Consider the following 14,197-nt stretch of genomic DNA (forward strand, 5'->3'; position numbering starts at 1 on the left):
GAAAGAAAAATATATAGATAGATAAATTAAAATCATAATAAGTCCCTGATACATATTCAGGGTCTAGTGGAGGTAGTTTATATAAACATCTAGGCCAAGTGCAACAATATTGCAGTTATCTACCATGACTAAAGGAAGTTGCCATGTCAAAGAAAAAAAGAGGACAGAAGTCTGACAAAAAGGGGATGCATTTCTCTATTCTGATTTATACTCCCATCATAGTGATAGCAAGTCAGAGTTACAACCAAATAGGGTTATAATCTTGCAGTCTCATGCCTTACAGGCTAAGTCAGAGAAGGCCATCTTCAGAACTTTGCTGAAGAGCTGCTTCTCCAATTCTCCTCTGAGACAGCCCCCTCCACTTTGGCACTGGCATTTATCACCCTCACAGGGGTTGTTGATATCCATGATCATTGTTGTATATGACTATGATGGAATGCTATTGGCTATAAAAATGATGACCAGGATGGTTTCATAAAAGCTTGCAAAGACTTAAATGAGCTGAGGCAAAAGTGAAGTGAGCAAAACAGGAGAACACTGCACACAGTCATAGTAATATTTCAATATGGTCATATGTGAATGACTTAGCTCTTTATTCTCAACAATTCAAAGATACAAGACAATTCTGAAGGACCCATGATGAAAAATGATATCCTCCTTCAGAAAGAGAAGTGATGAAGCATCAGTACAGATTAAAGCATACTTTAAAAAAACTTACTTATTAGTATTTTCTTTTGCAATATGGCTAATATGGAAGTGTTTGGCTTCACTTTACATTACAATTGAAATCAAAGTGTTTGGTTACTCCAGAAGAGAGGAGGAGAAGGAGAGAGGAAGAGAGAACTCAGAAATTGAAAAAAAAATTATTAAAAAAACCTTTTTATTGATTAATTAAGAAAAATTTTCTATGGTTTCATGATTCCTGTGCTTTCCCTGCCCTCCTCCCATCCCATTCCCATAGCCAATGTGCAATTCCACTGGGTTTTACATGTATCATTGATCAAGACCTATTTTCATATTATTGATATTTGCACTAGGGTGATCATTTAGAGCAGGGGTCGGCAACATATGGCTCTTGAGCCATATCTGGCTCTTTTAAGGGCCAGATATGGCTCTTTCTGCAGGAGCCATGAAGTCAATTTTTTTCAGGCGCTGTTACAAGAGCGCCCTGTGAGCACTGTGCAGCTCTCAATCCACTGAGCTACCCAGCTGCCCCCAATGGATTATTTGTGGCGTTTATGGCTCTCACGGCCAAAGGTTGCAGACCCCTGATTTAGAGTCTGCATCCCCAATGATATCCCCATCTACCCATGTGATCAAGCCGTTCTTTTTCTTCTGTGTTTCTGCTCCCACAGTTCTTTCTCTGGATGTGGATAGTGTTCTTTCTCATAGTTCCCTCAGAAATGTTTTGGATCATTGCATTGTTGCTACTAGAGAAGTCTATTAGATTGTGCCACAGTGTATCAGTCTCTTTTGATAAAGTTCTCCTGGTTCTGTTCCTTTCACTTTGCATCAATTCCTAGAGGTTGTGGAACTCAGAAATTTTTTAAATTAATATTAAAAATTCTTTCATATGTAATTGATAAATATTTAATAAAATAAATAAAATAATTTTAAAGGTCAGAAAGAAATAGAGAAACAGAGACTTATTTTACATCCCCCATTTTTTTAGTAAAGCACTTTCTCCAGGGATGCATTTGTAGTAGGTATAAGTTTTCCTAGATAGCATAGAATTCCTGAAAGGCAGGGTTTATCTTCTATACTAACACTTTTGGGATACCCTACACACAAGCAGAGAGAGAAAGAGAGATGGCTTGGCATAGCAGATAGGGGATTGGATTCCTCAGCAGAAAGATCTGGTTCAGGCCCCTCCTTTGGCACATATTGGCTAGGTGACCCTGGTTAAGTCTAATGAACCTCTCAGTGCCTCTAGACAACTCTCAAGACTTTATCTCAAAAGAGTAGTTGCTAATTTGTATTGGTCTACCAATTTCTTCAATTAGTCTTCAATTGCTCTCTTGGTTTCCTCATTGGCAGAGTCCTAGACTAGAAAAGCCAGACCCTCTCCCATCCCTCCATTTTATGTAGCTATAGAAATATTCCACAATTTTGTCCAAATCTCCCTCTAACAAAACAGACCAGTAATGGTTCTCATACTTAATGGTCTTACAGTTGCCTAATCAATAAGTGAAGGCACTTGCCCAAGGTCTCACATACTCACATTCACACTGTCACACTCACAAAATCACACATACTCATGAACACTTCTTCACACACTTACTATCACTCTCAGAAATATGCTCACACATATAAGCTGTACCCTGTACCCAGACCCCATAAATGCTACACAGTCTCCAGCATCATGTCTCATTGTGGTGGGGGCTTTTGCTCGTTTTTTGTCTTCCTTAGTCTTTTTGGTTAGAACACTAATTTCTTTGAGATGATAAGGTATGAATGATTGTATCCCATACCCTTTAGGCATTTAATAAATGTCTAACTGATTTATGGTCAAATTCAAAGTACTCTGGTGATCAACAGATCGGAGCTCACCATTCTCTCACCTGAACACAGCTGAAAGTTTGGCGGTGGTGAGAGGTAGTGAAAAGGATGAACAACATGCCCAGTTGTCCCCAGCAATAACATACCAATAAGGTTAAATACGACCATAATTATATAATAAAATATAGCAACGTGGGTTGGTATTTCCCTTTCCAATCCAAAATTGAAAATGGCTTAATTGCTTTACTCCCAGAAATGGTACAATTACGGATAAATCATTAACCTTTACACCACATTTCTTGATTTTCGTTAATGGAAGCCAGAATCTCTGCAAAATCATAATTAGTGGCAATACAGGAGAACACAGGGAATCTGGCCTGACCGTGTCTCAGTGACATTGGAAAGGATTCAAATAGTCCATTTCAGCTGTTCTCTGCTCTGTTATATTCTATTTGGAAACTGAATGTCGTCCTACTACAAAAACAAAGTGGAGGATATCATCTCATCACCCAGAGACCACTGGCTCATCAGCACACGGATGAGTGAATCCTGCCGGGAGAAAAACCAAACGTAGCACAAAGATTAAACAAGGGTTTTATCAGTTCCAGGCCTTTTGAGAGCATTCTTCTCTTGTTAAAGCCTTCAGCCTCAGTCAAGAACAAAGTCCCCAAAACACTGCCATTAACTATTTGATGGAAGAGAAAAATGACAACGATCAGAAGTATGTATTAAAGACCTACTAAATTCCAGGTATGGTGTGCTGGATATTTAAAGACAAAAGTGAAATAAGTATCTATTCCTATCTTCTACTGGTCCTGGGGAAGCAATAAACACCAATGTTCTCATAACAACCATGAAAGAGAGGTGCTATTATTATCTCTTTCTTACAGATGAGGAAATTGAGATTAAGTGACTTGCCCAGGGACATAAAGCTAGTAAGTGTTGGAGGCTGGATTTGAACTCAAGGCTTCTTGAATCCAGGTCCAGTGTTCTATCCCCTGAGCCATCTAGTTGCTCCAATTCAATTGGAATATAAACTTTAAAACTGCTCCAAATGGAAGGTTAGAGAATATAAAACACAGAAAAATCACTAAATTGTTTAAACCCTATAATTCACTAGTCAAGGAGGTCAAGGACAGAAAGACCTTACCTTTACCAAAATATTCATAGCATTACTTTTCTTATACTAATGGTTACTATTTATATAACCCTTTAAGGTTTGCAAAATACTCTGCATATGTGATATAATTTTAGCCTTACAATAACCCTAGGAGCAGATTGGCTAATATGACAGCTAAGGAAAGTAATAAATGTTGGAGGGGATGTGGCAAAATAGGGACATTAATGCATTGCTGGTGGAGTTGTGAATTGATCCAACCATTCTGGAAGGCAATTTGGAACTATGCCCAAAGGACTTTAAAAGACTGCCTGCCCTTTGATCCAGCCATACCACTGCTGGGTTTATTCCCCAATGAGATAATAAGGAAAAAGACATGCATTGACCCCCCATTGCCTACCCTTACCATTCTTCTGCCTTGGAGCCAATACACAGTAGTGACTCCAAGACAGAAGGTGAGGGTTTAAAAAAAAAAGACGTGTATAAAAATATTTATAGCCATGCTCTTTGTGGTGGCAAAAAATTGGAAACTGAGAGGATGCTCTTTGATTGGGGGAATGGCTGAACAAATTGTGGTATCTGCTGGTGATGGAATACTATTGTGCTAAAAGGAATAAACTGGAGGAATTCCATGTGAACTAGAACAATCTCCAGGAATTGATGCAGAGTGAAAGTAGCAGAATCAGGAGAACATTATACACAGACACAGATACACTATGGCACAATTGAATGTAATAGACTTCTCTACTAACAGTAATGCAATGATTCGAGACAATTCTGAGGGACTTATGAGGAAGAATGCTATCCACATCCAGAGAAAGAACTGTGGGAGCAGAAACACAGAAGAAAAGCAACTGCTTGATCACATGGGTCTATGGGGACATGATTGTGGATGTAAACTCTAAGTGATCACCCCAGTGCAAATATTAATAATATGGAAATAGGCCTTGATCAATGTCACATGTAAAACCCAGTGGAATTGCTTGTTAGCTATGGGAGGGGGTGGGAGGAGGGGAGGGAAAGAACATGAATCATGTAACTATGGAAAAATATTATAAATTAATTAATAAAAAACAATAACCCTAGGAGGTAGGTGCTATTATTATCTTTACATAACAGTTTAGGAAACCAAGACAAACATGTAAGTGATTTGCCCAGCTAGTAAGAATCTGAGGCACCATTCAAATTCCAGTTTTCCTTATTCCAGGTCCAATGCTTTATCCAGTATACCCCTTCACTGCCTATAAGGAAAATATTAGAAACAAACTAGGTGGTCAATGATTGGAGGAATGGCTGAACAAGGTATAGTGTGTGGATTATGGTGTATTGCATCATCAGAGGAGATGAATCCAGAGAATCCAGAGAAGTCTAGGAAGACTTAAAAGGGTGAAGAAAACAGACCCAAGCAAACAATGCACTCAGTAAAATCAATGCTAAAAAGCAACCAAATTTTGAACAGTTGTATTGACAGACCCTATCTAGGAGAACAGATGACAAAAACCACTTCATTTCTCTTTGTAGAAAGGTAGGAATTCCAGGTGAGGAATGTTACATGTGCTGTCCTATGCATGCATTTCTTGGTCAATTTTGCCAAACTGTTTTCTTTGTTATGGAGGGGTTGTGGAGCAGGGGATGGTTTCAAGTGAGTGTATGTTTGTCTGTCTGTCTGTATGTATTTAGAAATATACCAGGAAAGTGATATATATATATATATATATATATAGTGATCACATCTTGAGCACAGTAATATGTCATGATATTTGATTATTTGATATCATGACATATTACTGTGCTAGATGTGATTATTACAGAGAAGAATGAGAAGACTTAGATTAACAAAAACAATCTACCCAAGGATAACAACAATATAAATGGAAAAATAAATGGAAAAAAACAAGCAAAACAATAAAATGTGAAAACTACAAAATTGTAATGATAAACTTTGATCCTAAAGAAGAGAAATGAGAAGGCGCTTCCTCTCATTTCTTTCCAGAGCTGGGGATTGGGGATATGAGTCTTGCATACAGCATTGGAGTTTTTCAAAACGTTTGTCAGTTTTGCTAAACTTCTCCACCTCCTTTTACAGTCTTTATTATAAAGGATGACTCTCTTGGAGGGGAAAGGAAAAGGACATATTGGGACATTTAGGTTATTTAAAAATAAAATATTACAATAAAAATTTAGGTTAAAAAAAAACAACACTTCTTTTAGGGGAGTATGATTTTGCTTTTTTCCAGAGCAGAGGGCAAGGACTGGGAGGGGCTTTATAATTTGCAAGCTGATTCATATAGTTTGTCTCATTTAATTCTCCCAATAGCCTTTTAAAGAGATAGGTGCTATTATTACTCGTTCTTTAACAAAAGAGAAAACTGAGGCTCAAAGACATTAAGTGATTTCCCAAGAGTGACACAACCAGGAAGTGTCAGAAGTGATATTCAAAGCCAGTTCCTTCTTGATAGAAGATGTTTTATATGACTTCACTCACAAGTGGGAAATCATTTTACTCCAGCCTATTGTCGATGAGCTTCCTATTTTCACGCATTGTACTTGTGAAATTAGTGCCAATCTCTATTGTTTCTATTCTGCTGAAGGATTATAATTGCTATATGCATCTTCTAAATCGAGATCCATGGGACAAGTTTAAGGAATCTCTAGTTATAGCTCTGCAGTGGGGATAATATCTGCATTAGGGGGCAGAGAACCTTGATCTGCCTCACAGAGGAGATTTCTCTCTCTTTCTCATAGTTATGCAGGTATGGGACTATAATAATTCCATCATCAATATCATATTAAATATATAATAATAACCATTTTTGTATAAGGTGACTTAAAACCTGGGATATTTGTTGCTGTCCACATGTAAATAGTAAAGCCAGGAATTTGAAACAAAAGACTAAAGGGAAGTCAATGTCTCCCATCACCTCCTCCTGGTTTCTTTATTCCTATCTTTTCCCTTTCTTTTTAAATCACTCTGTAGATCAAAGGATCTTAAGAGGAGAAAGATAGACAAATGAATAAGTGAATAGATAGATAAATGAATAGATAAATGAATGAACAAACAAATAGATAAATGATAGATCCAAAGCAGGACTTGGGACTCAAGTAGCTCTTAGGTAGTTTCCTTATCATTAAATTTCCCAACATTAAATTTATGGGCAAAAGATCCCTATAAGATGTCAAGTGGCAGAAATAAGGAATTTCTAGCCCTACATCAGATTGTTTCCCAGGACTTCAGATTGCAATTCAACTTATAAACTATAGGTTCAAAAACAAATCAAATGTTCTTATGTTCTATTTAATTGGCTATTTATCCTGTGTTTCAAAAAGCGTTGGACCTCTAGAAACAAATGTCATTCTGGAGGAAAAAACAAACAAACAAACAAACAAAAACAAGCTGCCTATGGATAAGATTTGGAATTGGCAGGCTTCTCTTTGTTTACATAGGGAAAACAAGTAGTGTTTCCCCCTCTAAGCTTTTATAATATTATCTCTGAGAAGGACCTATCACTCTCACTATAAGAGCTGAAGTTGTAACCCTGTAGGCTCTAAACCAGTGATTCCAACTGCAGCGATCCAGGGGTTTGGGGTGGTGATGGCCACAGGTGCATTTGGGGGAGGTGAATAACTGTAAGGGGTTAGTGATAGTATGTGACAGGGGTTGCTAAGTAATATTTTTTCTGGAAAGGGGGTGGTAGGCCAAAAAAGTTTGGGAACTACTGCTCTAAACCAAAAGAGAGATGCTGATAACTCCACAAGGCAGTTAAAACCAGTAATATAATCCTAATATATAAAGAAGAGCCAAACACTTTGAAATGTGAGGTGACTTGCTCAAGATCACACAGTGGTTTGCTTAATAAGGCTAAAACTTTTGTTTTTGTTTTTTTTGTTTTGTTTTGTTTTGACTGTTTTCTGTATTTTCAAAAACAATCTGCTTGCTAAAGACTTATTGGAAAGATGTTTTAGAAGCAGATAATTTTCTATTTAGCAACTATGTTCATTCCAGAAGGAGAAGGCATGTTCTGTGGTGGTGGTGGTGGTAAGTGGCTCTTTTCAATTGGCTACTGACTGGAAAAAATTATAGTTGTCCTGTGGCCTGTCTTCCATGAAGGTGTTGATACCCTCCACCAGATAAGGGCAGGATAGGGAGTAATAAATACTAAATAATGATCAGGTGAGCAATAACATTGAAAGAACCATATTCACATTGAAACATGATAAAAATGATGATGATAACATTGAATTTTATAAAATAAAGGGTGCCAAGCCCAAGGCCTTGTACAAAGTAAATGTTTGCAGAATGAAAAGAAACAAGTTCTTAGCTATAAATGAAATTTCAAATCTTGTGGGATGTCCTTTTGTTTCTGTATTCCTCAGGGCTTTCTTGCTTGCCTAACTCCAGGTTCTTACACTCCCTCTCCATCTCTATTGCCACTCTTGATACTTTCTTTTGGAAAGAAACCTTCAACATAGTCCTGAATGAGTGTTTATTCTTGCTGTGCTTAAAAACAAAACCCTTTGGAATTTTCTAGGGCTTTGTTGAGTCCATCAACCACAGAGGAAGAGAGAGAGAATAAACAAATGGGGAAAATCCAAAGATGCAAAGTGACCCTTCAATGTCTTCCAGGGTAAATGGACCTGGGCCAGATGGAGATTGCAAGGCAGCCTCATTTTCCCTGGGCTTCTCAGGCTTCTCTCTTGTTCTCCTGGCCTGTCCTTTAAATCCCTGGTATCTTCTTTTGTGAGAAGGGATTCCTGGTTTCTCCTCAAACAGTAGCACACTCTACTTTCATAAGTGTTTTATCTCTCTGGGAAATCTGTAAGGGCAAAGGAATCCCAGGTCCTTGAAGAGACCCTTATGGGGAAGTGGATCAATTTGCATCAGATAAGTCAGGCCTGACACATGGCTCAATCAATTCAGTCCAACATTTCTTGAGATCCATCCATGAACAAAACTCTATTAACATAAAGATACAAAAGAAGGTCTCTAGAGTTGGGGAAGGTAGGAGGGGAAAGGAACTCAAGCAAGGAAGAGTTGAATGTGTGCAAAGTAAATATCCAGACAAAGTGTGACTTGGGGTGGGGTCCAAAAATATCAGATGCTTCATGGCTGAAGCTACATCTCAGATCTTGAAGGAAGGGAAAAGAGGACTTGAATTTTAGAAGAAGGTATGGGAGCGGGGGGATGTAAGAATTACAGTAGGACCATACTTGTTCACACAGAAAGGTGTATTATTAAATTTAAATTAAGCATATGTTAAGGATCTGCTATCTATTAATTATGGGTGATAGAAAGACAAAATGACAAAAATAGGTTAGATTTTTCAATGAGCTTAAATTCTATTGGGGTGAGGATAGGTTACCACTTTTCAATTAATATATTTATGAAAATTAACAACGGTATAATTAGTGAATTTTGTACCTTTTGAACTACATTCCCCAGAATTCCTTTCATCTCCCAGCATCCCTTTCCCTACGCCCTCACATTTGCATCTTCACGTTATTGTTTATATAGTTCTGTAACTCTTCCCTCTCGCTCTCTTCTCTCATGACCCAGGACTGGGTTAGCTAACTTTTTTACTTTCATCATTATTAATAAACTTTATAAAATATAATACTTAGCTATTGTATATCAATTTTAATCTTTACACAACCTTACATAATGTTGAAGGTTATAAGCCAGATAGGTACAACCAGTGCTTCATTAGACCAAAGGACAGCATGGCACAGGGAAAAGCATTCATCTGAAAACTGGGAAACCTGGATCTTAGTGACAGTTTTGTCACTAACTATTAAGTTAGCCAGGGAGGTCAGTTCCACCTGGAGCTCCAATTTCTACATCTGAAGAATGAGAAAGATAGACTAGAACAGTGATGGCAAACCTTTCAGAGATCGAGTGCCCAAACTGCAACCCTCACACCATGTGTGAGCCCCCCACCATACCCCAAACAGGGGAGAGAGAAAGTCTCATTGGGCTGCTGGGCAGAGAGGAGGGTCATGTGAGAAATGTCCTGAGGTGCACGCGAAGATGGGGAAAGGAGCACCTTCCTCTGGCATGCTCCGGCACACCTGCTATATGTTCACCAACATGGGACTAGATGATTTCTAGGGTAGGTTCCACTCTCAAATACTCAGTTCTTTGCTTGCTGAGATTTGCATTTGAACTCCTTTGTTTTTGTTTTTTTTAAAAAACATCAGTACTCAAGCTAATATATTTGGTAATGGTTGATCTATAAATACTCCCCAAATTTTGTCTCCAGTCACTAAAACCAAATCACTACAAACACAGAGGATGCATCTTTTCAAGTAGACTTTTATACAAAATATCAGAAGCAATTAAGGCACATAATTGGCTCATTTGGGTGACAGCTGTTTTTAAAGTCAAAGGCTTTAAAATAAGAGTTAAGAATTCATATTCTCTCTAAAATCACCACAATTAGTTTTAATTGTCATCCCTTTTCAAGTGTGGTTCAGGGTCTGGAAAGCCACTAAATTTAGTTTTCGTTTTTTTTTTTTTTTTCCAAATGCAGGCATAGCTAGAACATGAGAAGTGGGGACTATGGACGGAATATGACTAGGTTCTTTATAGGGTTTTTGAACAATCTCCCTTGGATTAGAATTACTCTTATAGGCTCTGCCCCATCTCATGGCAAATCCCCTGGGTTTTGGGTTAGATCCAACACTTGTCAATAAGTCACTTCATGTAATAATAAAGAACAGGAATGATTTCCTTAGAGGATTGTCAAACACATTAAAAACACCAAACAAACTCCAAACACTCAACACCTGTGGTCTGGGCCAAATCACTTGATTTCCTCTCAACACCCCAGGGATGGGAGGTTGTGAGTCCAGCCTGACCCTGGCTCCAAGGTCAGTATAGAGAAGTGGCAAATATTGGGATAACAAGTTAACAAACAGAACTGCAACACTGTTTGTCCAGAACGTGTAAGTCCCTTTTGCTGGTTGCTGGATCATTAGTCCATGCCGTGGGTGAGATCTGCCCAGGTTTTGGAAGAGTGCAAGCCATATATATCTAGCTGACAAGCCTGTCATCTTTATGAATTTTGAGTGAGCATGTCTTGTTTCTCACCAGCATGGAAACATTGGTAAGTGGGAAGTAGAATTCTCAAAGTCCCTAAGACCTCCAGCAGGACGTGACATGGCACAGCATACCAATTTTCTTCTTCCACATTTATTCCAGATCCATTTGTTTGGTCTTCTTTACATTGCTCTTTTCCAGACTTGTATTGCTACATGATTATCCACTCAGTGTCACAAGTTCCTTGGATTCTAAGCATCCTGGGAAGTTTCAAGATTCTGGTAAAAGACTACTTTTTCTTGGATCTTATGAAAATATGGAGTCTAATGGTCTCATTAGTCATTTCTGATACTGTTTTTCTGCAGTGAGCAGTGCATCACCCTCCTCCAGTGAGGGCAGGGGTGTCACAAGGATGTGATTAGAGATTAAAATCTAGAGTCCTAAAAAGGGTCCTCAGAAGCCATCATTTTACTGAGGTCCAAAAAAGCGAGGTGATTTGTCTAGGGTCGCAACATCTGTAAATATCAGATGTGGAATAGGAACCTCTGTCCTCTGACTCCAGATTCATTACGTTTTCTAGCGAGTTACGTTATGATCGGAAAGATGCCACATGGTCTAAATGAAACATCGCTGGGCTTGGGGGTGAGAAGACAAGGCTTAGGTTCTGTCTCTGACACTGACTTTGAACATCTCCCTTTTACCTCTCAGAAGGTACACCAATGGCCTCATCTATAAAATGAAGATATGATTTTTATGTATTGTAGTTGTTTAGTTACTTCGGTGGTATCTGACTCTTTATGACCCCATCTGGAGTTTTCTTGGCAAAGATATTGGAGCGGTTGGCCATTTCTTTCTCCAGCTCATTTTACAGATGAGGGTTAAGTGACTTGTCTAGGATCACACAGCTAGGAAGTATTTGAAGTCAGATTTGAACTCTGTTCTTCCTGGCTCCAAGCTCAGTAGTCTATCCACTGTACCATCTAGCTTCTATATAGAATATGTTTATGCTACCTTCATCACAAGACTGATGAAAATAGAGTGCTTTGAAATCCAGAATGGTATGTAAGTGTGGATTATACGTAGTTTGCTCCACCGAGAAGTGTTGGACCAAGATAAAATATGAATGTGGCGTCATCTCATTCCCTTTCCCAAGTGATTTGCCCTCACTGATCTGCTGTACTTCCACAGTGCCTTGGCTATTTAGGACTCTCACTGAGAAAACTAGGCACCATAAGGCTGCCACAATATCCTACTTGAGTAGTTCTTAACTTTTTTGCATCAAGAACGCCTTTGGGCATCTCGGAATGTTTTTTTTTTTTAATTTTATTATTTTTTTTTAAACCCTTGTACTTCGGTGTATTGTCTCATGGGTGGAAGATTGGTAAGGGTGGGCAATGGGGGTCAAGTGACTTGCCCAGGGTCACACAGCTGGGAAGTGGCTGAGGCCTGGTTTGAACCCAGGACCTCCTGTCTCTAGGCCTGACTCTCACTCCACTGAGCTACCCAGCTGCCCCTAATGTTTTTTATATAAATGAAGGAAATGACAAAGTATGAACTAATCTTGAAAGTATTGTTTGATATAGTCAAGAACTGCCTATCACAGTCAATGTACTCATATTACAAACATATGGTTATATTTCCCCGTGATTGATTACTTTAATCCTTGTAACAAAGTGTAACTCTGATCTATGGTATTCGGACCACTCCCTAAGCCTACAGTCCAAAGGTCAATTGGACCTCTGGGTGGGGCGCTGACTCCTAAATTATCTCAGCCTCCACCTATTTGATCTTGTGGTTGTTAACTGAGGCAATGTTAAATTCTCTACTATGTCACGTGTTCATCAACTGCCTCCCATTCCTCATTCCTTGATTCTGCAATAAAAAACTGGGTCCAGCAAGTGGAATTGTGCGTTGGCTAAGGGGAGCTAGGGGGGTTTGGGGGAGAGGGAAAAAACATGAAATATGTAACTAGGGGAAAATATTCAAAATAAAAATTAAAAAAAAAAACTGGGTCCAGGTGTGGCCTGCTCTCTCCACCATCAGAGGAGCACACATGTGGAATCCCATGCTGTTGAACCTCGAGTCTCTGAGTCTTTCTTCCTTCCTCATGTTCCATCTCTTTTTTCTAAACCCCTTCACCCATTTTCCCTCAGTCTCCAGCTTCCCTTCTCAGGTGCTCACCCATTAAGATAATATTTTGTGGCTACTGGCAGCTATGAGGCTAGTAAAAATAAAGAAGTAAACTTCCCCTCCAAGATCAGGGACTCTTTGAAATCTCTCCTTGGATGCCTTAGGGATCTGTGGCCCCCAGCTTAAGGATGTCTACTTTAGATTAAGTGTGAAAGGTCTTTGGTCATTTTTTGAAAGCCATTAAATGAACTAGAGCGATATTGGCTAGGAAACACATTTAAATTGACTGAGGAAACTTGGTCATGCTCTTTGGGTACAAAATGTTTTCATTGTTGTTCATGTCGGACTCTTTGTGACTCCACTTGAAGTTTTCTTGGCAAAAATACTGGAGTGGTTTGCTATTTCTTTCTCCAGCTCAGAAACTGAGTCCAACAGGGTTAAGTGACTTTCCCAGGGTCATATACTAATAAGTGTCCGAGGCCATATTTGAACTCAGAAGATAAGTCTTCCTGACTCCAGCTCCATCGCTCTATCCACTGTACCACCTAGCTAAGAGGGTATAAAATAGAGAATCAGTTTGGAGCCCAAAAGAATATAGCAATTGGCATCAGGAAGACAAGAGAGCCAAAAACTCATGGAGTTGGGGAGGAGGATAAGAACTCTGACCTTGGTCTCCTCTTCAGCCTTCTCCACCCCACACCTTTGGGTAGGAAGGACTGTATGAACTTCAGAAGGTCTGAGGATTTGTAGTTTTCTTGAACATCCTAGTAGCATCCGCAGGGTGTCATGAGGGAATGAAGCTTCAAAGCTCAGCAGAAAATCTGCAACATGTCTGGGGAAAACTTTATGAGCACTCCACAAAGGCGAACAAAGGACTTCCAGCAACTGGGAGCTGTGAGTTTCCCTGGCCTCATGTTCTCCCCAAGTTCAAGATCACTTTTCCCTGGACTTTTTATGGACTGGTAGAACAGCGCATTAAGGCCTTTTGCAAAGAACTTTCATCTTAACTGTGCCTATTATACCACCTTAGTAAATAATGCTCATGTCTAAAAGCTAATGATGTCTGGCTGGTTGTCATCACTTGCTAATCATGAATAGAAACTCACAAGTGGGAGGTTATGATCAAGACCATTAGAAAGGCAACCCAAGGGGGTAGCTGGGCAGCTCAGTGGATTGTGAGCCAGGTCTAAAGACAGGAGGTCCTAGGTTCAAATCTGGCCTCAGACATTTCCTGGCTGTGACCCTGGGCAAGTCACTTGACCCCCATTGCCCACCCTTACCACTCTTCTGCCTTGGAACCAATACACAGTATTGATTCTAAGATGGAAGGTCAGGGTCTGAAAGAAAGAAAGAAAGAAAGAAAGAAAGAAAGAAAGAAAGAAAGAAAGAAAGAAAGAAAGAAAGAAAGGAAGGAA

This window comes from Gracilinanus agilis, chromosome 5 (genome assembly GCF_016433145.1).
Source record: "Gracilinanus agilis isolate LMUSP501 chromosome 5, AgileGrace, whole genome shotgun sequence".
Taxonomy (NCBI): domain Eukaryota; kingdom Metazoa; phylum Chordata; class Mammalia; order Didelphimorphia; family Didelphidae; genus Gracilinanus; species Gracilinanus agilis.